This window comes from Sus scrofa, chromosome 4 (genome assembly GCF_054392235.1).
Source record: "Sus scrofa isolate SSC_HxYL_T2T_F1_AM1 chromosome 4, Sscrofa_HxYL_maternal_Yorkshire_Landrace_v2.0, whole genome shotgun sequence".
Lineage (NCBI taxonomy): Eukaryota > Metazoa > Chordata > Mammalia > Artiodactyla > Suidae > Sus > Sus scrofa.
In genome coordinates, this window is record NC_139386.1 from 10,600,477 (window position 1) to 10,621,114 (window position 20,638).

At 46.5% G+C, this 20,638-nt stretch overlaps 1 protein-coding gene across 29 annotated transcripts in view; it reads left to right on the top strand.

The window, feature by feature from the left end:
- The window catches only part of CYRIB (CYFIP related Rac1 interactor B), a 169,468-nt gene that overhangs the window by 40,927 nt on the left and 107,903 nt on the right, over positions 1-20,638 (top strand). For 25 of the 29 annotated variants that reach the window (XR_014842786.1, XM_085020540.1, XM_021088616.2 and 22 more), the window contains 1 exon segment: positions 3,016-3,068. The gene's annotated coding sequence lies outside the window, so the exon portion shown is untranslated. 29 annotated transcript variants of the gene reach the window in all.

The following is a 20,638-nucleotide window of genomic DNA, read 5'->3' on the forward strand; positions in this document are numbered from 1 at the left end:
GAGGACAGCTCCCTCCATGAGTCACTGCCCAGTCACTCCCGAAGGGAAAAGAAAGAGGAACGAGGGCCCACGTGGGCTGGTTGGGACTTCCCTTGTGGCCTGGAGTGGCTCTGGGACTTGGCCAGGCTGGTGAAAGGGCTGTCAGGGGAAGAGGAGCATCTGGGCTCTCAGAGGACCACAGAGTCAGCTCTTAGGGCTGGGAGGGCCCTCAAGAGGTCACCAGGTCCAGGCAGGTTACCCCTGCAACCCACCTGCCTGCACATCCTGCATCTCTCTTCCCGCCTCTTGTGCTCGACCTCGTGAACCAGCAATTTGGCCTGCGGGCCTTTGCCTGTGCTGCCAGTTCTGCTTGGATCTCCCCTGCTGGGCAGATTCTAACTTGTCTTTTAGTCCTCAGCTTCAAAATCACCTTCTTAGGAAGTCTTTTTTTGTTTTGTTTTGTTTTTGGTCTTTTCTGGGGCCGCACCCGTGGCATATGGAGGTTCCCAGGCTAGGGGTCCAGTCGGAGCTGTAGCTGCCAGCCTATGCCAGAGCCACAGCAATGCAGGATCCAAGCCGCGCCTGCGAACTACACCACAGCTCACAGCAATACTGGATCCTTAACCCACCGAGTGAGGCCAGGGATGGAACTTGCAACCTCATGGTTCCTATTCGGATTCGTTAACCACTGAGCCACGCTGGGAACTCTGGGGAAGTCTTTCTTATACCCATCACTCTCCATCTCCTGCTGAATTAATTAAGACCCTTTTCTGTGAGTGTCCAGCACCTGTATTCACCCCTGTTGTAAGTCTTTTTCTTACTCCATTGTAATTGCCTGTCTGCCTGTAATTGCCCCTCTAATTGATGAGAACCCTTTGTGGCTGAGACAGTTTAATTCCTGGAATTATTCCCATGGCCACATGCTTGGCACAGTAGATAATTCTTGAAGGAATGTCCTCATTTGACAGCAGAGGCTGCAGGAGCTCGGAGAGGTTCGGTGACTGGCCCAAAGTCACACAGTTCTGGGAGACTGAGAAGGGACCGGAGCCCATGCTGTGAGTCTAAAGAGGACACAAAATCAGATCCAGTTTCTAGAGCCATAGTCTGGGTTCTCTCTGCCCATCTAGAGGGAGAAAGTCACCCTTGTCTTGAGATGACTGCTTTCCTTCTTGGAGAGACATATTTCTATCTTCTGGGTTTGTCTCTTAAGTGGTGAAAAGACCAGCCTACTTCTTGTTCTCGAAATAAAATCAGAAGAGTTTTGTGAGAGTAAGTATGCTTTTTGTTAATTTCTAGGACTTTTTCCCAGGGCCCTAAAATTTTTCCCAAGTGTAGAGCTTGTCCTGTTTTCTGTGTTGTAAGTCTGGTCAAAGAATCAGAAAGGAAGGAAAAAATCCTTTGTGTGGCTGGAAGACATAGCGAGCGGAATCGGGAGAACTGTCCTTTTCCCGTGTGTACACCTGTGCTTGGTGGTGTGTGTCATGTGGTATGTGCACCTGTGTTCCATGGTGTGTGTTCTGTGCTGTTCCTGTGTGTGCACCTGTGCTTGGTGGTGTGTGGTGTGTGCACCTGTGCTCCGTGGTGTGTGTTGTGTGCTATTCCTGTGTGTGCACCTGTGCTCCATGGTATGTGTTGTGTGTTGTTCCTGTGTGTGCACCTGTGCTCCATGGTATGTGTTGTGTGTTGTTCCTGTGTGTGCACCTGTGCTCCATGGTGTGTGTTGTGTGCTGTTTCCGTGTGTGCACCTGTGCTCGGTGGTGAGTGTTGTGTGGTGTGTGCACCTGTGCTCCATGGTGTGTGTTGTGTGTTCTTCCTGTGTGTGCACCTGTGCTCGGTGGTGTGTGGTGTGTGCACCTGTGCTCCATGGTGTGTGTTGTGTGGCGTGTGGGGCATGTGCACACGTGTGAAGTCTTTGCTTGTGAATATACTTAGGTGGTTCTTAAATTGAAATCTCTTTTTCTTTGGCCACTGAGCAGTTTTGTGATTATTCTTGAAAAGGCAATTTTAAACCTCACTCAGAAAACCTGTTCCGGCAAACTGGGGGCTGCTGGCTGAGCAGCAGGAGTGGTTGACAAGATGGGCTGATAACGCTCTCCCACGACAATTGGGCATGGCCCCCAAGCCTTTTGTGAATAAACTGGGGCTGGTTAAGTGGCTTCCGGTAGTCTCAGCACCTGATGAAAAGCAGAGAAAACACTAAGGCAGCTAAAGATTTAATCAGAATAAAGACCAGAAAGCGACATTCTTTACCTCTCCCAGACAATAATAAGAGTCTCTAGACACTGCAGACCTTGCTCCGGTCTTCACACTAAGTGCTGGTGAATGGGTTTGAATGGGATATTGTCTGCCTATGGTTTTATGAAGGCTCCTTTTGATTCATAAGTTTTTGTCACTCTGAGAGATTTTGAGGGTGAAAAGGATGGGGTAACGTACATGCTTGTTTTCCTTTCTCTGTGGTGTAGAAACCTAAACCAGGAAGTGATTCAGGGTTAGAGTGACTAAGACCCGTTCAGATTCAAGTTTGAGCCGAGCGTTTTGCTGAGACCAAGACTCGCTGCTGTAACCCAGAGTCCAGCATCCTTCGTCTTAGAATTCTGAGCCTGAAAGGACAGCCTGGCCCCACCCTCCCACCCCCACCCCGGACAGTGTGGCTCAGCCAGGCTGTGCCTTAGTCAGAGACGAGTTTGATTTGGGTTTGTTCTTTATTTACTTGCTGTGCACCCTTCAGCAAGTTACTTAACTTCTCTGAATCTCCATTTCCTTTTTTTTTTTCTTTTTTTAAATCTCTGTTTCCTCATTTGTAATATATAAGACTATTTTGAACATTAAATGAGGAAAATGTTTGTGAAACACGCTCTGTAAACTCTAGTGGCCTGGGGAAATGCTGTTTAGATCGAAATGCTATTGGACAGAAATGCTGCATTGGGTCGTTATTCCTGGGACAGGAAAAGATAATGGTGTTAGGATTAACTGGGGGCTTTTTATCTTCTGGGGACTTGTGAGGTGCTTAATCCTTGCTTTAACTCTCTTTTACAGGGGAAGAAACTGAGGCCTGGAGTTTGAGTCATTCACTCAACGTTACCAAGTTGGTAAGTAACAGAGCTGAATTTGACCGTGGCTGTCTGCCTTCAGAACTAAGAGCTTCATCTGAATTATCTTAAGCTTTGCAACAGCCCTAGAAAGGTGAGGTTCAAAGAAGAGAAGTAACTTGTTCAAGTTCATTCCCCTGATAAGGGGTTGTCTTAGTCCACCCAGGCCGTCGTAACCGAGTGCCATAGACTGGGTGACATAGAAGCAGTGGAAATTTAATTCCTGTGGTTCTGGAGGCTGGGAAGTGTGAGATCAAGATGCTGTCAGATTTGGTGTCTGGTAAAGGCCAATTTCCTGGTTCTTTGTGCTATTACCTCACATGCGGAAGGGCAAGGGAGCTCTGTGGGGTTTGTCAGGGCACTAGTCCCACCCAGGAGGGCTCCACCCACATGACCTAATCCCCTCCCAAAGGCCCCATGTCCTAATGCCATCATATTGGGGGTTAGGTTCCAACATATGAATTTGAGGGAGACACACACAGTCCACCGTAGGGGTTGAGTCAGTATTCTTATCCAGCAGCCTGGCCTGAGAGCCTTTCATCAGAAAGGGAGATCCATGAGCGTCAAAAATGAAGAGAAATCACAACAAAATGGTTATGTGAGCTCAAGATATGACAGCATATGGGGCTTCTGCATCCAGGTGGAGACTGTAGAGTCTGGGATTTAAGGTTTCAAGGCCACAATGGGTTTCAAAATGGAACCTGGGCTCAAGGGGGAACTGAACACAGGAGCCTTAAACATTACATGTCTTCATGAAAAGGGGCTAGAAAAACTCCATTACTTTGAGAAACAGAGAGGAAGCTTGTTTTGAAAGAAAGAAGTCACCAGCAAGAAATTTAAAACCTGGGGCTGTACCAGATGTGGCTGTGGAATCTATGTTGTTATGGCCGTGAGATATGAGACCCCCTGCAGCTGAGAAATTAACATAAAAACTGGTCATCTATTGTGGAAATCCCTAGCACAAACACATAATCACTGCACAGGGATGCTTCAATAACCCATACCTAACAGGAGGCCTACAGGATGAACTACCTCCTCTGAAGATGAGTTCACAATCAAATCATATGGACTATTCAGGAAATGAATGGCTTTGAGTTGAAAGTAATAGAACCATCTAAAAGAGATGTTAAAATAGTATATTTTATTGATTAAATGATTAAAGATGATACAAAGATGTAACAAAAGAAGGAAAAAGAATAAGTTGATTGGAAGAGCAGTCACATGGAAATGGGAAATGGTCACTGAAATTAAAATCCAACAAAAAGATTAACTGACAGAGTGAAAGAGAGAATTAGTGAACTGGAAGATAATAAGAGTTTACATTTGTGAAGACCTTAGTATGTGCCATATATATATACTGTTCTGTGTCCTTGCACTAAGTTATTTAATCCTCGGAACAAAATTAAAAGGAAGGTATTACCCATTTGTATTTGACAGATCAAGAAACTAAGGCATAGTCATTTAAGCCACTTGCCCAAGGTCATTGAGCTTATAATGATGGAGCTGTCTAGCATAGCTGTCCAGCATAGCTGAGAGTCTGTGCTTGCAGTTATTACACTGAAGAAAAATCAAAGAATAAGCACTACGTGATAAAGAGGTGGGAATATGGTAGAGAGGCATGGAGGAAAGAGAGAGAGGGTACTTCTAGTCTCAACAGAGGGACTAGAGGGGGCCGTATGAGAAGACATAATGTTTAGCCCTCTCTTCAGATCACCTCCTATCCTTAGGTTCCAAGAATTTGTGGTCAAATCACAAGTTTGTGACTCTTAGCAGGGGCAGAAATATTCTAAGGAGGGTAGCAGAGCCTCAGTTTCCTCTGTAGAATGCATTGACAGGCTGATGTTTGCCAAGGGTCTCAGGTGGGGGGGCGGGGGTAGGGGGAAGAAACCCTGATTTGTGGCATTTGCTGATTTCTATGGTATAAATATTTCCGCCGTGACCAACTTCAAGCTGTCCACATGATGTCGCTGAACACAGGCTTGGGAAAAGACGTGCACAGTTGGCTCTTTTGAGCCAGGCCGAACCAGCTCCAGCACACCAGTAGCTCTGAGGCTCGGACGTTCCTTCTGTTTTAAGCTCTGATCGCTGGGTTGTGTATCTAAGGAGCGGAATTTTCCGTAATACGTGTGACATCACAGGGGCAGGAGGAGATGATGGGACAAGAGTGGAGTCTGTCCCCCTTTCTTTCCTTGAATTGAAAAAAAGGGAAAACATTTCGTGAGTGGGCGGAGAGACTGGCATACTTACGACGCTCTTGATGCCAGTGAAAGTGAGTCCTAGTTCTTAGAAGGCAATTCAGCAGCATCTGCCAGCATTTTGGGTGCATGTACCCTTTGACCTCGCAATTCCCCTTCAAGGATTTGATCCTAGCAATCTTATTTTTCCTCTAGTTACACATGTGTGTGAAGGTATGTGTAATGTATGTTCATTGCAGCATAATTTATAATAGCAAGACCCTGGATGCAACTGACATAAATGCATGTCAGGAATGGGTTGATTGAAGGAATTCTGGTATATCCTTGCAAGAGAATTCTGGGCCACTGTTTAAAATAGTTGGTTGTATATCCCAAGAAGGAAAGAAGGAATCATCTCCACAATATAGTCTCTTTTTTTTTGGTCTTTTTAGGGCTGCCCCTGTGGCATATGGAGATTCCAAGGCTAGGGGTCGAATGTGAGCTGTAGCCACCACGCCATAGACACAGCCATGCGGGATCTGAGCCACGTCTGCAACCTACACCACAGCTCACGGCAACACCAGATACTTAACCCACCGATCAAGGCCAGGGATCAAACCTGCATCCTCCTGAATACTAGTCAGGTTGGTTTCCACTGAGCCGCCATGGAAAACGCCTATTCTTCTTCTTTTTTTTTTTTTTAAATTATTTATTTAATTAATTTATTTATTTATCTTTTTGCCATTTCTTGGGCCGCTCCCGCGGCATATGGAGGTTCCCAGGCTAGGGGTTGAATCGGAGCTGTAGCCCCCGGCCTACGCCAGAGCCACAGCAACGGGGGATCCGAGCCGCGTCCACAACCTACACCACAGCTCACGGCAACGCCAGATCGTTAACCCACTGAGCAAGGGCAGGGACCGAACCCGCAACCTCATGGTTCCTAGTCGGATTCGTTAACCACAGCGCCACGATGGGAACTCCCCCCCCCTTTTTTTTTTTTAATTGAAGTGTTTTTTTATTGTTGACATATAACCTTATATTAGTTCCAGGAACATAACATAATGACTGGGATGTATTGTGAAATGACCACAAGACGTCTAGTTAATTAATACGCATCCCCACACAGTTGCAAATTCTTTTTCTTGCAATGAGCACTTTTGAGATTTACTCTCTTAGCACCTTTACAAATGGACACAGTTTTATTAACTGTGGTCACCACACTGTACATTTCATGCCTGTGACATTTATTTTAGAACTGGAAGTTTGTACATTTGACCCTCTTTAACTTGCTTCCCCCAACCCCCAACCCTGGCAATCACCAGTCTGTTCTCTGCATCTATGCTTAGGGATTTGTTTTTGTTTTTTAAATTCCACATAAAAGTGAGATAATACGGTATTTGTCCTTCCCGGATTTATTTCACTTAGCATAATGCCCTCAAGGTCGATCCTTGTTGTGGCAAATGGCAGGATGTCCTTCTTTTTTATTGCTGAATAACAGTCCACTGTGTGTGTATATATATATATATATATATATATATATATATATATATATAGTGATATATATAACAGTCCACTGTGTGTGTGTATGTATATATATATATATATATATATATATATAGTGATATTTATATATGTCACATTTTCTTTATCCATTCATTCCAGGATACGTTTTTAAGTTTTTTAAAAAAATGCTATATGCAGAAAAAGTGTTTGTGGTATGCTCCCTCCCACGTGCGGGAGGAAAAAAAGGCGAGGGGCGGGGGATTAGTGCTTTATGCAATCCACACACATACACGCTCGATTCCATATAGACTTTGCTGGAAGGACACTGAAAAAGACAGTGATTGTGGGCAGTACTGTTTAACTCTTGAGGAAAAGCCTAGGCAGTGGTAGGTCTGGGTGGGTGGAAGATATCTTACTGAATATCCTCTTTTTTTAAATTTTTTAAGCATAAGCATATGGTGTATATTTGTTGGTAAAAACAAACTAACCAAGGAGTTCCCGTCTTGGCTCAGTGGTTAATGAATCTGACTAGGAACCATGAGGCTGTGGGTTCGATCCCTGGCCTTGCTCAGTGGGTTAAGGATCCGGCGTTGCCGTGAGCTGTGGTGGAGGTTGCAGATGTGGCTCAGTTCCCGCATTGCTGTGGCTGTGGCGTAGGCCGGCGGCTACAGCTTCGATTCGATCCCTAGCCTGGGAACCTCCATATGCCGCAGGAGTGGCCCTAGAAAAGGCAAAAAGACGAAAAGAACAACAAAAAAAACCCCAAACTAACCAAAACTTCACTTTGGGAGCTTTCCACATGGAAGCCCTATTATTATTATTATTATTATTTTCTTAGTTGCTCCGGGGCACGGGGACTTCCTGGGCCAGAGATCAGATCCAAGCCACACTTGTGACCTACACCGCAGCTGTGGCAATGCAAGATCCCTGAACCCACTGTGCCGGGCTGGGTATCAAACCTGTATTCTGGCACTGCAGAGCCTCCACTGATCCCATAGCCCCACAGTGGGAACTCCTTATTTTTAGAGGAGATTGGCAGGTCTCTGTGGGGTTGCTGATCCCCAGCATCTATCGAGCACATGCTAAGTGCCAGGCACCTGCCCACATTGTCATCCGCTGCAGGTCTCTCCATTGCCTGATGCTGCCTGGACCCTACTGGCAGCCTGGTCAGCATGAGATGAACAATAATCCTATTTGCAGGAAGGCGGGGGGGTGTCTTTGTGTGAAGTCATGTGGCAAACAAGTAGGGGAAGTGGAATTCAACAGCAATCTTAAAAGCGCTTTGGGAAGACAGGGGACCCAGCTGCTGCTTAGAAATCCCAGTTGTCCCGAAGGCATCTCAAGCCTCTCCCTCCTGCCACTCGTCGCTGGCATCTCTCTTGGGACCACATGGAAGTGTTGTCTCGGTGTGAATGTTTCCAGCTCTAAGGTTCTTTGCTCTGGAGAGCCGGAGCTGTGTTTCTGGGCTGGATGGATGAATCACGGGTGTGTTTAGAAACCACAGGGGCAAGGAGAATTTGTCCTGCCATGTCCTCCTTTTTTGGCCTTATCTTTTCTTCACCACTCTCTCTTGTTGAGTTCGCATCATCAGAGATCTAAGCAACATTAGCTCTGTTCACTTAAAAAGAGTGACCTTCGGGGCCTTTCTTAGCAAAATAGATGTTCCCAGAGATGCTTTTAGTGTTGCCCTTGTTGTTTTCCGCAATCAGCCACTTTTCTAACCCACCGGGAAATGTTTTATGGAACCGGAGGCTTGTTTTCTTTTCTCTCTCTCTTTTATCATTTAGTAGTAAATTCAGTAAACAGGTGATTCATTTTGAGAGGGCCGTTGTTAGGATGTTTTGTGATTCGATCAACAGTAATTCAAATGGGCAGGAAGACTAGAGTGAAAACTTGAGTTCACAGACTCAGAATCGAAGAAGCTGACCTATTATTTAAGAGTGTAACACCATCTGGGACACTGGGATGAAATTCTTGCAAGGGAGGGCTGTCTGCCCCTGCTCTTGGCTGTTGCTGTTTTGTGGGTCCATTCAGAGAGCATCCTTGAGCGCTTTAAGTATCACTGCCCATTGTGCAGTGTGCGATGTAGTGGTTTTAGTTTACTGTGAGATGACTGTATATCGACAGTACTATCTCTGCTCCCCTAACAGTAATTCTATCTTCGCTGCCTGAATGAAGATACAGAGTAGGTTGAAGTGCTATTTCTTGCGTGAGGCCTGTCCTGACTCCTCCCTGTGCTCCCATGGCTCTGTGTAGCACTTAATTATAGCAATTATTTTATTGGCTTTAAATAATTGTAATTGTTTGTAGCTCTCTCCACCTCAGACCGAGTGCCAGGAGACATGGCTTGGATCATCTTGCTTCCTCTGTGCATATAAACCGGCATGCAGCTTATGTCACAGCACTTCCAGTTTCATGAGTTAGGATTCTTTTGATGCTGTAATAGAAGCCCAACCTGAACTGGCTTCCACAGTAAGGGGATTTGCTGGTTTATGCAGCTGCAAAGTCCAGGGATGGAACTTAAGGCATGGAAGCTTAAATGGTGGTGCTAAGGCTTACACAGGTTTTCTTCATCTCTCAGTGCTGCCTGCTGTTTCTTTTCAGATTGTGGTGGCAAGTTATCTGTCAGCAGTTCTAGAGCAGAAAAAAAGGCCACTTTCCCACCAGTTCAGTGAAAGTCTCAGAATTGAGTCTCGAAGTCGCTGATTGGGCTTCCTGGGTAACATGCCTGCTCTGATTGGTCTTCCCTGTGTAACATGCCTCTTCCTAACCAATCCCGTGGCCAAGTGAATGCAATGATCCTATTGGACCCCTCGGGTCAAATGCCTGCCCCCTGAAAAAGCTTGAGTAGGGTCTGCACCTCCCAGAGCCCAAGGACTGAGAATGGGAGGGAAGGCAGACCTTCCCCAAGAAAATCTGGGACCCATTTGTGAATGGACGGTAGACAAGAGCAAGGAAGTCCGATAAAGTAGCTTTTTAATCAGTGTTTACTCAGTGAATGAATTAACAGATGAATGAGCAAACAAGTGCTGCTGATGATTGTGTGAGCTGGTTATACAATACTCAGAGTGGGGTTTTAACAGATGGAGCCTTTGCAGAGAAGAAGATAAAAGAGAGCATTGAAATCAAGTCATATAAGGGTGACAATAAATTAGCTGAGATGTTTAACAAGAAATAGGAGACATAGGATAGTGTTTCCAAATGTCTGAAGGGCATTCATGGGGATGGAACATTTGCTGGATTCCTGCTTTGTGTCATAAGTGCTGAACTAGATGCTCTAATTGCCATCACCCTATTTTGATTTTCATTTTATTTTTATTAGACCACCAATTTATGTTCATTATAGAAAATGCATCAATTCCCATTGTGGCTCAGTGGAAATGAACCTGACAAGTATCCATGAGGATGAGGGTTCGATCTGTGGCCTTGCTCAGTGGGTTAAGGACCCAGCCTTGCCTTGAGCTGCGGTGTAGGTCACAAATGTGGCTTGGATCTGGCATGGCTATGGCTGTGGCCAGCAGCTGAAACTCCAATTTGACCCCTAGTCCAAGAACTTCCATATGCCGCATGTGCGGCCCTAAAAAAAAAAAAAAAAAAAAATCACAGAAAAGAAAAAAAAGATCTTCCATAGTCTACTTAGGGCTAATTGTTATTAATATTTTGATATATATTCTTTCAATCCTTTCTCCCTGCTTTTAGATGCATTAAAAAATTCTTATTCAATCTTGATAGTTGTTTTTGTCAGAGACAAACTGTGGCTTAGAGAGTTTAGGAACTTGTCTGACTGAGGTCCCAGGCCTAGGCATTAGAATTCTAGGGCCAGAATTTGGTCCACATCTATCACCCTCAGAACCCCCCTCTTATTCCCTGGTCTTTGATTTACCTGCTGCCTAACCAGCAATCTGTGTAGTAACTAATAAGATTTTTTTTTAATGGTTCTATTCTGAATCTTGATTTTTATCATTCTTGGTTTATCCATGCACTCATCTTTTTTTGTGTACTCAGAAAATATTTCATTGGGTGCTTTGTGGGTGCTGGGGGTAGCTCGGTGAACGGGGCAAGGACCCTGCCCCTCCTGGAGCTGACAGTCTGGCTGAGTTCCACATCACTGTAAATAGCTAAATCCACAGCCTCTAGGGATGTGCAGATCTGGGATCCTGTCAACTACACCAGTCTCGCTCCTCTTTCAGGAGCAACCAGCAAAGCAATCCTGTTCTCAGGTTGACTCCCTCCATAATAGTGAGAGGGCTGCCAGCAGGGCTTCTGTATTGTCCAACACCAGGAGACACCACATAGAATACACATGCTCCAGGAAGTACAGAAGCACCATAGCCAGAAAGCTCGTCAACCTGGTTTTATATATGCCCGCTGCCCAAGACCCCTTTCCTAGAGGGAGTGTGTTTGTGCTGAAGGATGGGAGGTTTAGGGTGTGTGTTATAGGTCTGCACCCTCCCAGGGCTCTGCCCACTGATCCAGGGTGTGGCACAGCATGGTGTGCATATGACGACCCTGTCTGCTGAACTCCAGATCACAACCCATGGCGTGAAGCAAGCTTAGCTCAACAGGAGGGAAATATACGTTCCTTGCATATGGCCTACCCTAGGTACTCTCCATGGCTCCCCTTGCCCGGGAAGATGGGCATTATTATCCTCGTTTTACAGGAAAGGAAGCTGAAGCTCATTGGGAGCTGTGACTTGACCTCAGGCCTATCTGGTGGCCACAAATCCTACAAGCTTCCTCTTGATGCTCTTCTGACCTGGACACGTCTGGGGAGTGGGATCTGAAAGGTTCTGGGAGTTCCTGTCATGGCTCAGCGGAAACAAATCTTGACTAGGATCCAGGAGAAGGCAGGTTCGATCCCTAGCCTCGCTCAGTGGATTAAGGATCCGGCATTGCGAGGAGCTGCGGTGTAGGTCATAGACTCGGCTTGGGTCTGGTGTGGTTGTGGCTGGCAGGGACAGCTCCGATTCGACCCCTAGCCTGGGAACCTCCATATATCAAGGGTGCGGGCCTAAAAAGACAAAATAAAAATAAATAAAAGCTTCCGAATTTGGGTGATCTGATAAGTTTCATTCCATTCATTTATTTTAAATGCCTGGGTCCAGAAAGTCGGTCAGACCCTGGGGTATGGGATGGATGACTAAGGCCAGTGAGGGCCCCTGCTCCCAGGGAACTTGATGCCTGAGTTAAGTCAGTGGAAGAGCAATGATGTTTCTGCACAGTCCTTTGCTCAGGGATTCATTCAGCCTTGCAGGAGGATGTGTTAGGATGCTTTGAGGTGCAAGGGACAGAAAACCCAGTTCAAAGTGGATAATTGAAACTGACAGCGCTGAACCTAGCTAGAACACAGATTGGGACTTAAACCCACAGTTTTAAATTAGAATTACCCTGTGTCTGGACTCACCAAGATTCAGGTTCTTTATGCGTCCATGCAGGAGGAATTCAGCAAGAGACAAAGTGATTGGCAAGAATCAGATTTATCAGGATAGGATGCTTGTGAGAGATGCAAGCGGGCAGGAAAGGAAGCTTTGGCCTAGGATCCTGTGGGCTACAGATTTTATCATCCAAGGGGACTGGGAGTGGGCTTCCTTTCTGGGAGTAGTATCTCCTCCTTAGCATCCAGTAAGGCGTGTATTCAAATCAGCTGCAGGGCCCTCTTGGCGTTCTTGTCCTTGGTCTGAATCGGAAATCAGGCCTCATCCCATCCCCCACCCAATGACCTGAGGCAATTTTCGCACCTCCGCTTGTTAAGCAAGCCTGCTTTTTCTTTTCTTTTTTTGTTTGTCTTTTTGCCTTATCTAGGGTTGCTCCCTGGGGCATATGAAGGGTCCCAGGTTAGGGGTCTAATCGGAGCTGTAGCCTCAGGCCTACGTCAGAGCCATAGCAATTGGGGATCCAAGCCACATCTGCAACCTACACCACAGCTCACGGCAACGCCCGATTCTTAACCCACTGAGTCAATGCCAGGGATCGAATCTGAAACCTCATGGTTCTTATTCGGATTCATTAACTACTGAGCCGCAATGGAACTCCAAGCCTGCCTTTTCTTGAACTTGCAGGGGTCTCCCAGCATCCCCCATGTTTCCCTCTTTATCTGTGATCCCCTATTGTGACTTCTACAACCACCTGTGCCTACTCTGGTCCTATCAGAAGCAGTTGAGTGGTTCGTATAATCAAACATTGGTGAGGCGGGGTAGGCTTCAGGCACTCGGATTGGGCTCTAGCTTCATTTCTTTATGATTCTCTTGGCTCTGCACCTCTGTTGGCTGTTCTCAGGGCAACTCCCTTCATAATAGCGAGAGGGCTGGCAGCAGGGCTTCTGTGTTGTCCAACAGCAGGAGACACCACATAAAATACATATGTTCCAAGAAGTACAGAGGAGAGCAGCCCAGTGTGGTGGCCTGGCTGCTGGTACCTCTCAGACCTCAGCTTGCTTGTTCACATCCAGGGGAGAGAGAGTTACTGTCTCTCCCCAGAGCCAATGAACAAAATTTCTGAGCTTGCTTTGGATTGGATCATCTCAGGACACACCTCTGTCTGTCAACCAATCATGGTGATTGGCTTAGACCATTCCAGACCCACCCCTGGAACTGGAGAGGAGGTCTGAATGAATGATGCTGCTTGATGGGAGAGGAGTGGAGTAGATATTGAAGAGGCAACTACTGTTGGTAAGTGGAAGCGGTTTAGGATTTGGCTATAGAAGGATGAATAAGGTGTTGCCCTTCTCTTAAAAAGTTTATGTTCTGGAGTTCCCGTCGTGGCGCAGTGGTTAACGAATCTGACTAGGAACCATGAGGTTGCGGGTTCGGTCCCTGCCCTTGCTCAGTGGGTTAACGATCTGGCGTTGCCGTGAGCTGTGGTGTAGGTTGCAGACGCGGCTCGGATCCCGAGTTGCTGTGGCTCTGGCGTAGGCCGGTGGCTACAGCTCCGATTCGACCCCTAGCCTGGGAACCTCCATATGCCGCGGGCGCGGCCCAAGAAATAGCAACAACAACAACAACAACAAAAAAGACAAAAGACAAAAAAAAAAAAAAAAAGTTTATGTTCTAATGAGCTTCCTGAGATTTTGACAGTGATCAGAGGAAGGGACATTTAGTTTTTCGGTGTTTTTTTTTTTTTTTTTTTTTTTCTTTTTTTCTTTTTTTGGCTGCCCAGTGGCACATGGTGTTCCCAGGCCAGGGATCAGATCCACACTGCAGGTACAACCTACACCACAGCTGTGGCCATGCCAAACCCACTGTGCGGGGCTGGGGATTGAACCTGTGTCCCCGCGCTCCCAAGACACAGCTGATCTCCTTGCGCCACAGTGGGAACTCTTAGATTTGTGGACTTCTAAGCACATTATGTGTTTTCTCAGTTCTGATAATGGCCTTGTCAAGTAGGTATTTCCATTGTACAGATGAGAAAACAGGTTCAGAGCGGTTAATTGGCTTACTGGCTGTCACCCACCTCGGAGGGGAGCGAGGTGCTTTGAGGCTTGGATCCCGCATTTCTTCCTCTCCTTTTTGTGATAGTCATAGAGAAAATAGATTGTTCACAGAGACTCTTCTAAGCTTCGCCTAACGATTCCTCTACAATAAACAGGGCCTTGGGAGTAGTTATTGCTTTTCATTTCGGGCTTTTATTAGAGGGATCCTGCCTGCTTTTTTCTTCAGCTAACTCTAGATGGGAGGGAAAACTCCTCTCCCTGATCCGGATAAGCAGCAGATAATTGAAGGAGCTTCTGAGAAAAGCAGAACCGCTGTCAGCTCACAATGCATTAGAAGCGATGCTTGCATTCAGATAATTTTACAAAAACGATTTCTCTCTCCTTTTGACTTTGCTGCCTGAGGCTTCCATTTGGTTTTAAAGGAATAGAGTAACTATTATGTAATCGTACACAATGCTTCTTTGCCCTGAGCCCGAGTTAACCCGAACGTTCACAACACAGAGTACATTTTTTGGTAAAGTGTTTATGTAAAGCCAGTGTGGTTCCTAAATTAAACTACCAGAACAAGGGCAGACATGCTGGATTTTCTGGTTTCCTCCAGACTCTGCAGAGACACAGCATCCAACGGAGCAGGAGATGATTTGCAGAAAATGACTTGTGTGCGGTGACAAAATATCTACATTCGGGGAGTTCCCGCTGTGGCTCAGTGGAAACAAACCCAACTAGTATCCATGAGCATGCGGGTTCAATCCCTGGCCTCGATCAGTGGGGGGAGGATCCGGTGTTGCCGTGAGCTGTGGTGTACGTTGCAGACGTGGCTCGGATCTGGTGTGGCTGTGGCTGTGGCGTAGGCCAGCAGCTGTAGCTCTGATTTGACCCCTAGCCTGGGAACCTCCATATACTGTAGGTGCGGCCATAGAAAAGCAAAAAATAAATAAAATTTTTTTTTAAATGTCATGGTGCCTGCACCCAGCAGGCATGTCTCATGCTTTGCTGCCAGGTGCAAGACCCTGGTCTGTTCATAGGTCTCCTGACCTCATGTCCACCCCGCCTGTTGTAATTTCATCCTGGGAGAAGGGACATCAAATGACGGGCGGTGACGCCTTAACCCATGAGGTTTGCAACTTAGATTCTGTGCTTTTCGAGTTCTTTTGTCTGCTTTTTTTCTTTTCTTTTAAGGTTACTACCGATGGTAATTAATTTACCTGTCCACAATTCCTTTAAGTTGTCTCTTAGGTCTTGGGTCTTGGGGATCAAGAGCTGAACAAATAGTCTCAGTTATGAATGGCTTTTGGTGGCCCTCCTCGGACCAGAGCTCCTCTCCATCTGTCCACACCGGCATCATTTTGGGGTTCTGATTTAATGGGCCTGGCAAACTTGTGAAAGAGGGGATGAGGTCTGAAGGTAAAATGCATAGGTGTCAGTGTTGGGTAAAAGCCAGAAAAACGGGGTTGCTGGGCTCATCTGGTTGACCCTGGAGGGTGCCCACTGTGGCTGTTATTAGGGCTGATATTTAGGGGTTATTCGTTCCCATGCCTCACCTCGCTCACTCGAATGGGATAAACACTCCTGTCATTGAGGTGGCAGGATTCATGGAACCTGGAAGCCGGCCAGCGTGTGTGTGTGTGTGTGTGTGTGTGTGTGTGCGTAGGCATGGACATATATGTACGTATAGATATGAATCTTGCTGCCTCAGGGACAGTGGTTTTCAAACTTGTCTGCAGTGTAGAATCACCTGGGGATCTTTTAAAATTCCAAAGCCAGGGCCACACACCAGATGAATTAATTCACTGATTCTGGGGCTGGGACACAAGCACTGGTAGTTTTTAAGCTTTCCAGGGGATTTTAATATGCAGACTAGTTTAGGGACCACTGGCATATGAGAATTACAGTAATAACATCACCATCATCATCCTTTGAAGATGAGGAGGGGTCGTGACAATGGCAGTGGTACTGGCCCCCGTTATCTTCTACCAACTGCTGCCTATATTCCAGGGAGTGTCCTTGGGTGTCTAACAAACAGGATCACATCTAATCTGCACAACAGCCCCGCCAGATGACTCTGTAGGTGGTTGGAGAAGGAAAGGAGCAGATCATGTCTTTGAAACCCGTGTCAGCTACAGAGTTTGCTTAATCGAGAGTGTCAGGTAACGTCTAGAAAGATGGAGTCATTGGGATCCTCATGCTGATCCCAGCATGACCACCGTGGTCATCATTGGGGTTGAGATTTAGGGGTTATTTGTTACCACACCATAACCTGGCCCATCCTGATGGATGCAACCATCCTTTTAATCACCACAGTGGATTTAGGAGTTGATATGCAAAAACATGTCTTGCAAAGTTATAAATTGAGGGTGAATTTATTTTGGCTTGTGGCTTGGAAAGAGAATTGAGTGTAGTAAGCCAGGCTATTAATCTTGGGTTCGTGAATTCATCCATCAAAATCAGTTCAAGGAATCAGGTGAAATAAAGTAATAAAACATTACCTTCTGTTTTTGTAGCGCTTTTCTCAATGGGGTATTTAGCGCTCTGTAAACCTCATACCATTGCTAGTCTTTCTGACACATCCTAGAAGGACCATCAGGTCTAAGTAGAGCTATGTGGTACTGCAAGGTAAAAATAGGAGCAAATTCATGTTGAAATCCTTATTGAACATCCATAGTGATGCTTGATTGGAGTCCTGAAGGGTAGTTTGGATGGGAAGTAGGTGAGTGGTGGGAAGGGTGTTTGTAGCAGAGGGAACAGCATGAGCAAATCTGGCACTTTGCCACAAGCTTCAGTATAGGTGTCTAATGTGGCTCGGATCTGGTGTGGCTGTGGCTGTGGTGTAGGCCTGCAGCTATAGCTCTGACTCCACCCCTAGCTTGGGAACGTCCATATGCCACAGGTGCAGCTGGAAGAAGAAAAAAAGAAGAGAAAAAAAAGTTAAAAAAAAAAAAAAGGTAAAATGTTGGATTAAAGGTGAATTCCAAGGTTCCTTCCAAGTCTAAATTTGGGTGATTCATTCAGAAACTCTGATGCAGGCACTCATTCTTAAAAGTGGCTTATTAGGTGAAAATGCTAAATAAATGATGAAATGGACACCACATACATTTCCCCAAGTCTGTGGGTTCAAACAAGACCACTGCCGGGGCAAGGTAGCATGCTCTACTCTGTCTTCCTTTGTGTGTTAGAACTAAGGGAGCTGGAGTTCCTGTTGGGGCTGAGTGGTAACGAACCCAACTGGTATCCACGAGGACTCGGGTTTGATCCATGGCCTTGCTCATTGGGTTAAGGATCCCGAGTTGCCTTGAGCTGTGGTGTAGGTCCCAGATGCAGCTTGGATCTGGCGTTGCTGTGGCTGTGACCCCTGGGAACTTCCATATGCCTTGGGTGGGGCCCTAAAAAAAAAAAAAAAAAAAGAAGAAGAAGAAAAAACCGAGGAAGTGTTGCTTTCTCATTCAGCCTGTGTTCTAACACGAAATCGGCACCAGGATTTTAGAGGGGAACCTAAGTATACCAGTTAAGCTGCTTCTTAATTTGGACCATATTGGTTTCCTCTTGGAAAGATTTCCTTCTTGTTTTTTTTTTTAAACCTTATGCAATATCTTTTCTTCTATAGCACTCACACTCAAAACTGAGAATCTAAAATCTTTCCCTACTCTTTTTTTTTGGCTGCAGCTTGCAAAAGTTCCCAAACCAAGGATCGAACCCATGCCATGGCAGTGACCTCAGCCACAGCCCTTAACCTGCTGAGCTACCAGGGAACTCCCTCTTTCCATACTCTTAGCTCCTGTTTGACTTATCCCCATAGTACTATCTGAAGCTCTGTATTTCAACTATTGGGACTTTGTCATTGTGGCTGCCTTGGGGAGGGCTTGAATCTCACCTCCTTGTGCTACTTATCTGATTCCCTGGTTCCAGGACAGTGGACACACTGGGGATTCAAGAATACATGTAAAGCCCAGGCTGGGTTAACTCAGGCTGGACCGCTGCCATCTCTTTGGCCAGCTGCAACTGTTTGAGTGCACGCCTGGTGCCAGGCACCGTGCCCAGCTCTGTGCTGGCACTGGGGATGCAGTGGTGTCAAAACAGCATGGCTTTGGCCCTCGTGGAGCTCACAGGGTTCAAGGTACACAAATCACCAGACAGTTACAACTGTGTTATGTGCTGGCCACAAGAAACACCAGATCGTGACACCTCTCCCAGCAAGGGGTCTGACCTGCTGTGCTCAAAGTTCAAATGCATGGCCATGATGAAGAGCTCAGACCAGCAGTGGGAGGCTGCAGGCATTCAGAATAGTGTGTGATCCCACATGCAAGATGGGACCAGGGGAAGGGTTCACGATTAAGCCCACAAACAGCACTAGGGTTCCGGTGATTTGATAAAGTTCAGGACAAGGCTGTCCCCGGATATCTCCTCCCTGCCCCCTCCCCTCTGACGCCCCCAAACCAAAAGGAATGATTCTTTCCCTTTAATTTCCCAGGCTGTTTGTCTATATCAGTTTCTCTGGCGGTTGTGTTGCTTTGTATTATAATCAGGTAGGGTGTGTTTCATCCTTCCCCCCGCCCCCGCCACCCCATGGAAGGCTGTTTCAGGTGCTCTGTGTTCCCCCATCCCTGTGTGTGACCCTGGATGTGAATGTTGACCCATTGGTTCATGAGAAGCCCTATGGTTTACCAGTTAACCTTAGTATATAGGCCTCGTTCTTCTTGCATCTATAGCCACAGATGAAAAGAAGGCTCAGAACTGGTGAGAACAGTAGCAGGTAACACCCCTAAAAGCCCCTTAAGGCTCAAAGCCACCCAAGCTTCTGTTGACTGAGGCAGTCAGAGGGGAACTTCTATCAACTTGAGAATAGTTTGATATTAGCTTGTAATTAAAAGTTCAAAATAGAAAAAAAAAAAAAAAGGAGTTCCCGTCGTGGCGCAGTGGTTAACGAATCCGACTAGGAACCATGAGGTTGCGGGTTCGGTCCCTGCCCTTGCTCAGTGGGTTAACGATCTGGCGTTGCTGTGAGCTGTGGTGTAGGTTGCAGACGCGGCTCAGATCCTGCGTTGCTGTGGCTCTGGCGTAGGCTGGTGGCTACAGCTCCGATTCGACCCCTAGCCTGGGAACCTCCATATGCCGCGGGAGCGGCCCAAGAAATGCCAAAAAGACCAAAAAAAAAAAAAAAAAAAAAAAAAAAAAAAAAAAAAAAAAAAAAAAAAAAATAGGAGTTCCTGCTGTGGTTCGATGGGATGGGTAGCATCTTGGGAGCACTGGAATGAAGGTTCGATCCCTGGCCCGGCACCACACATTGAGGATCTGGCATTGCTGCAGCTGTAGCCTAAGTGGCAACTGTAGCTCAGATCTGATCCCCTGGCCTCGGAACTCCATATGCTGCAGGGCAGCCAAAAAAAGAAGAAAAAAAAAATGTTCAAAATAGGAATTCCTGTTGTGGCTCAGCAGGTTAAGGACCCACTGTTGTCTCTCTGAGGATGTGGATTTGGTCCCTGCCCTTGCTCAGTGGGTTAAGGATCCCCTGTTGCCACAAGCTGTGGTGTAGGTCAAAGATGCAGCTCGCATCTGGCGTTGCTGTGGCTGTGGCTCTGATTCCACCTGTGGCCTGGGAACTTCCATATGCTGTAGGTGTGACCATAAAAAGAAAGTTCGGAATAAATTGGTTTTTCTCTTCTGCATTGTGGCACCTAGTTTTCTTTCTGCCCATGTGATCCTGCTTCCATTCACAGAGTAACTAACCCCCAAGAGCCTGTGTTCCCTTCTGCCCCTCTGGCCCTTCCTCACCCTCTCCTTCAGCTTCTCCCCCATCTCCCTAGGCCACTTCTTCCACTTCTCCTTCATTTTTTTCCTCTCTACATGCTTCTCTTGTCGATTGCCATCTATTGTTCAGGAGTTCCCCTTGTGGCTCAGCAGAAATGAACTTGACTAGGATCCGTGAGGATCCCCAGCCTCGCTCAGTGGGTTAAAGATCCAGTGTTCAAAGTTCCCATCGTGGTGCAGCGGAAACGAATCCGACTAGTATCCATGAGGTTGCGGGTTCCATCCCTGGCCTGCATCAGTGGGTTAAGGATCTGGCATTGCCGAGAGCTGTGGTGTAGGTTGCAGATGCAGCTCAGATCTGGCGTTGCTGTGGCTGTGGTGTAGGCTGGCAGCTGTAGCTCCGATTAGACCCCTAGCCTGGGAACCTCCATATGCCTTGGGTGCGGCCCTAAAAAGGCAAAAATAAATAAATAAATAAAAGATCCAGTGTTGCCATGAGCTGCAGTGTAGATCACAGATGCTGGTTGGATCTGGTGTTGCTGTGTTGTGGTATAGGCCGACAGCTGCAGCTCCGATTCCACCCCTAGCCTTGGAACTTCATACGCTGTACCTGCAGCCCTAAATAAAATAAAATAGTTCAAAAAATTGAAAATAAAATGATTCCTTCCCTTCTCTCATTGGGTTGTCAGTGAATTTTAACTTCTCTGATCCCAACTGCCATT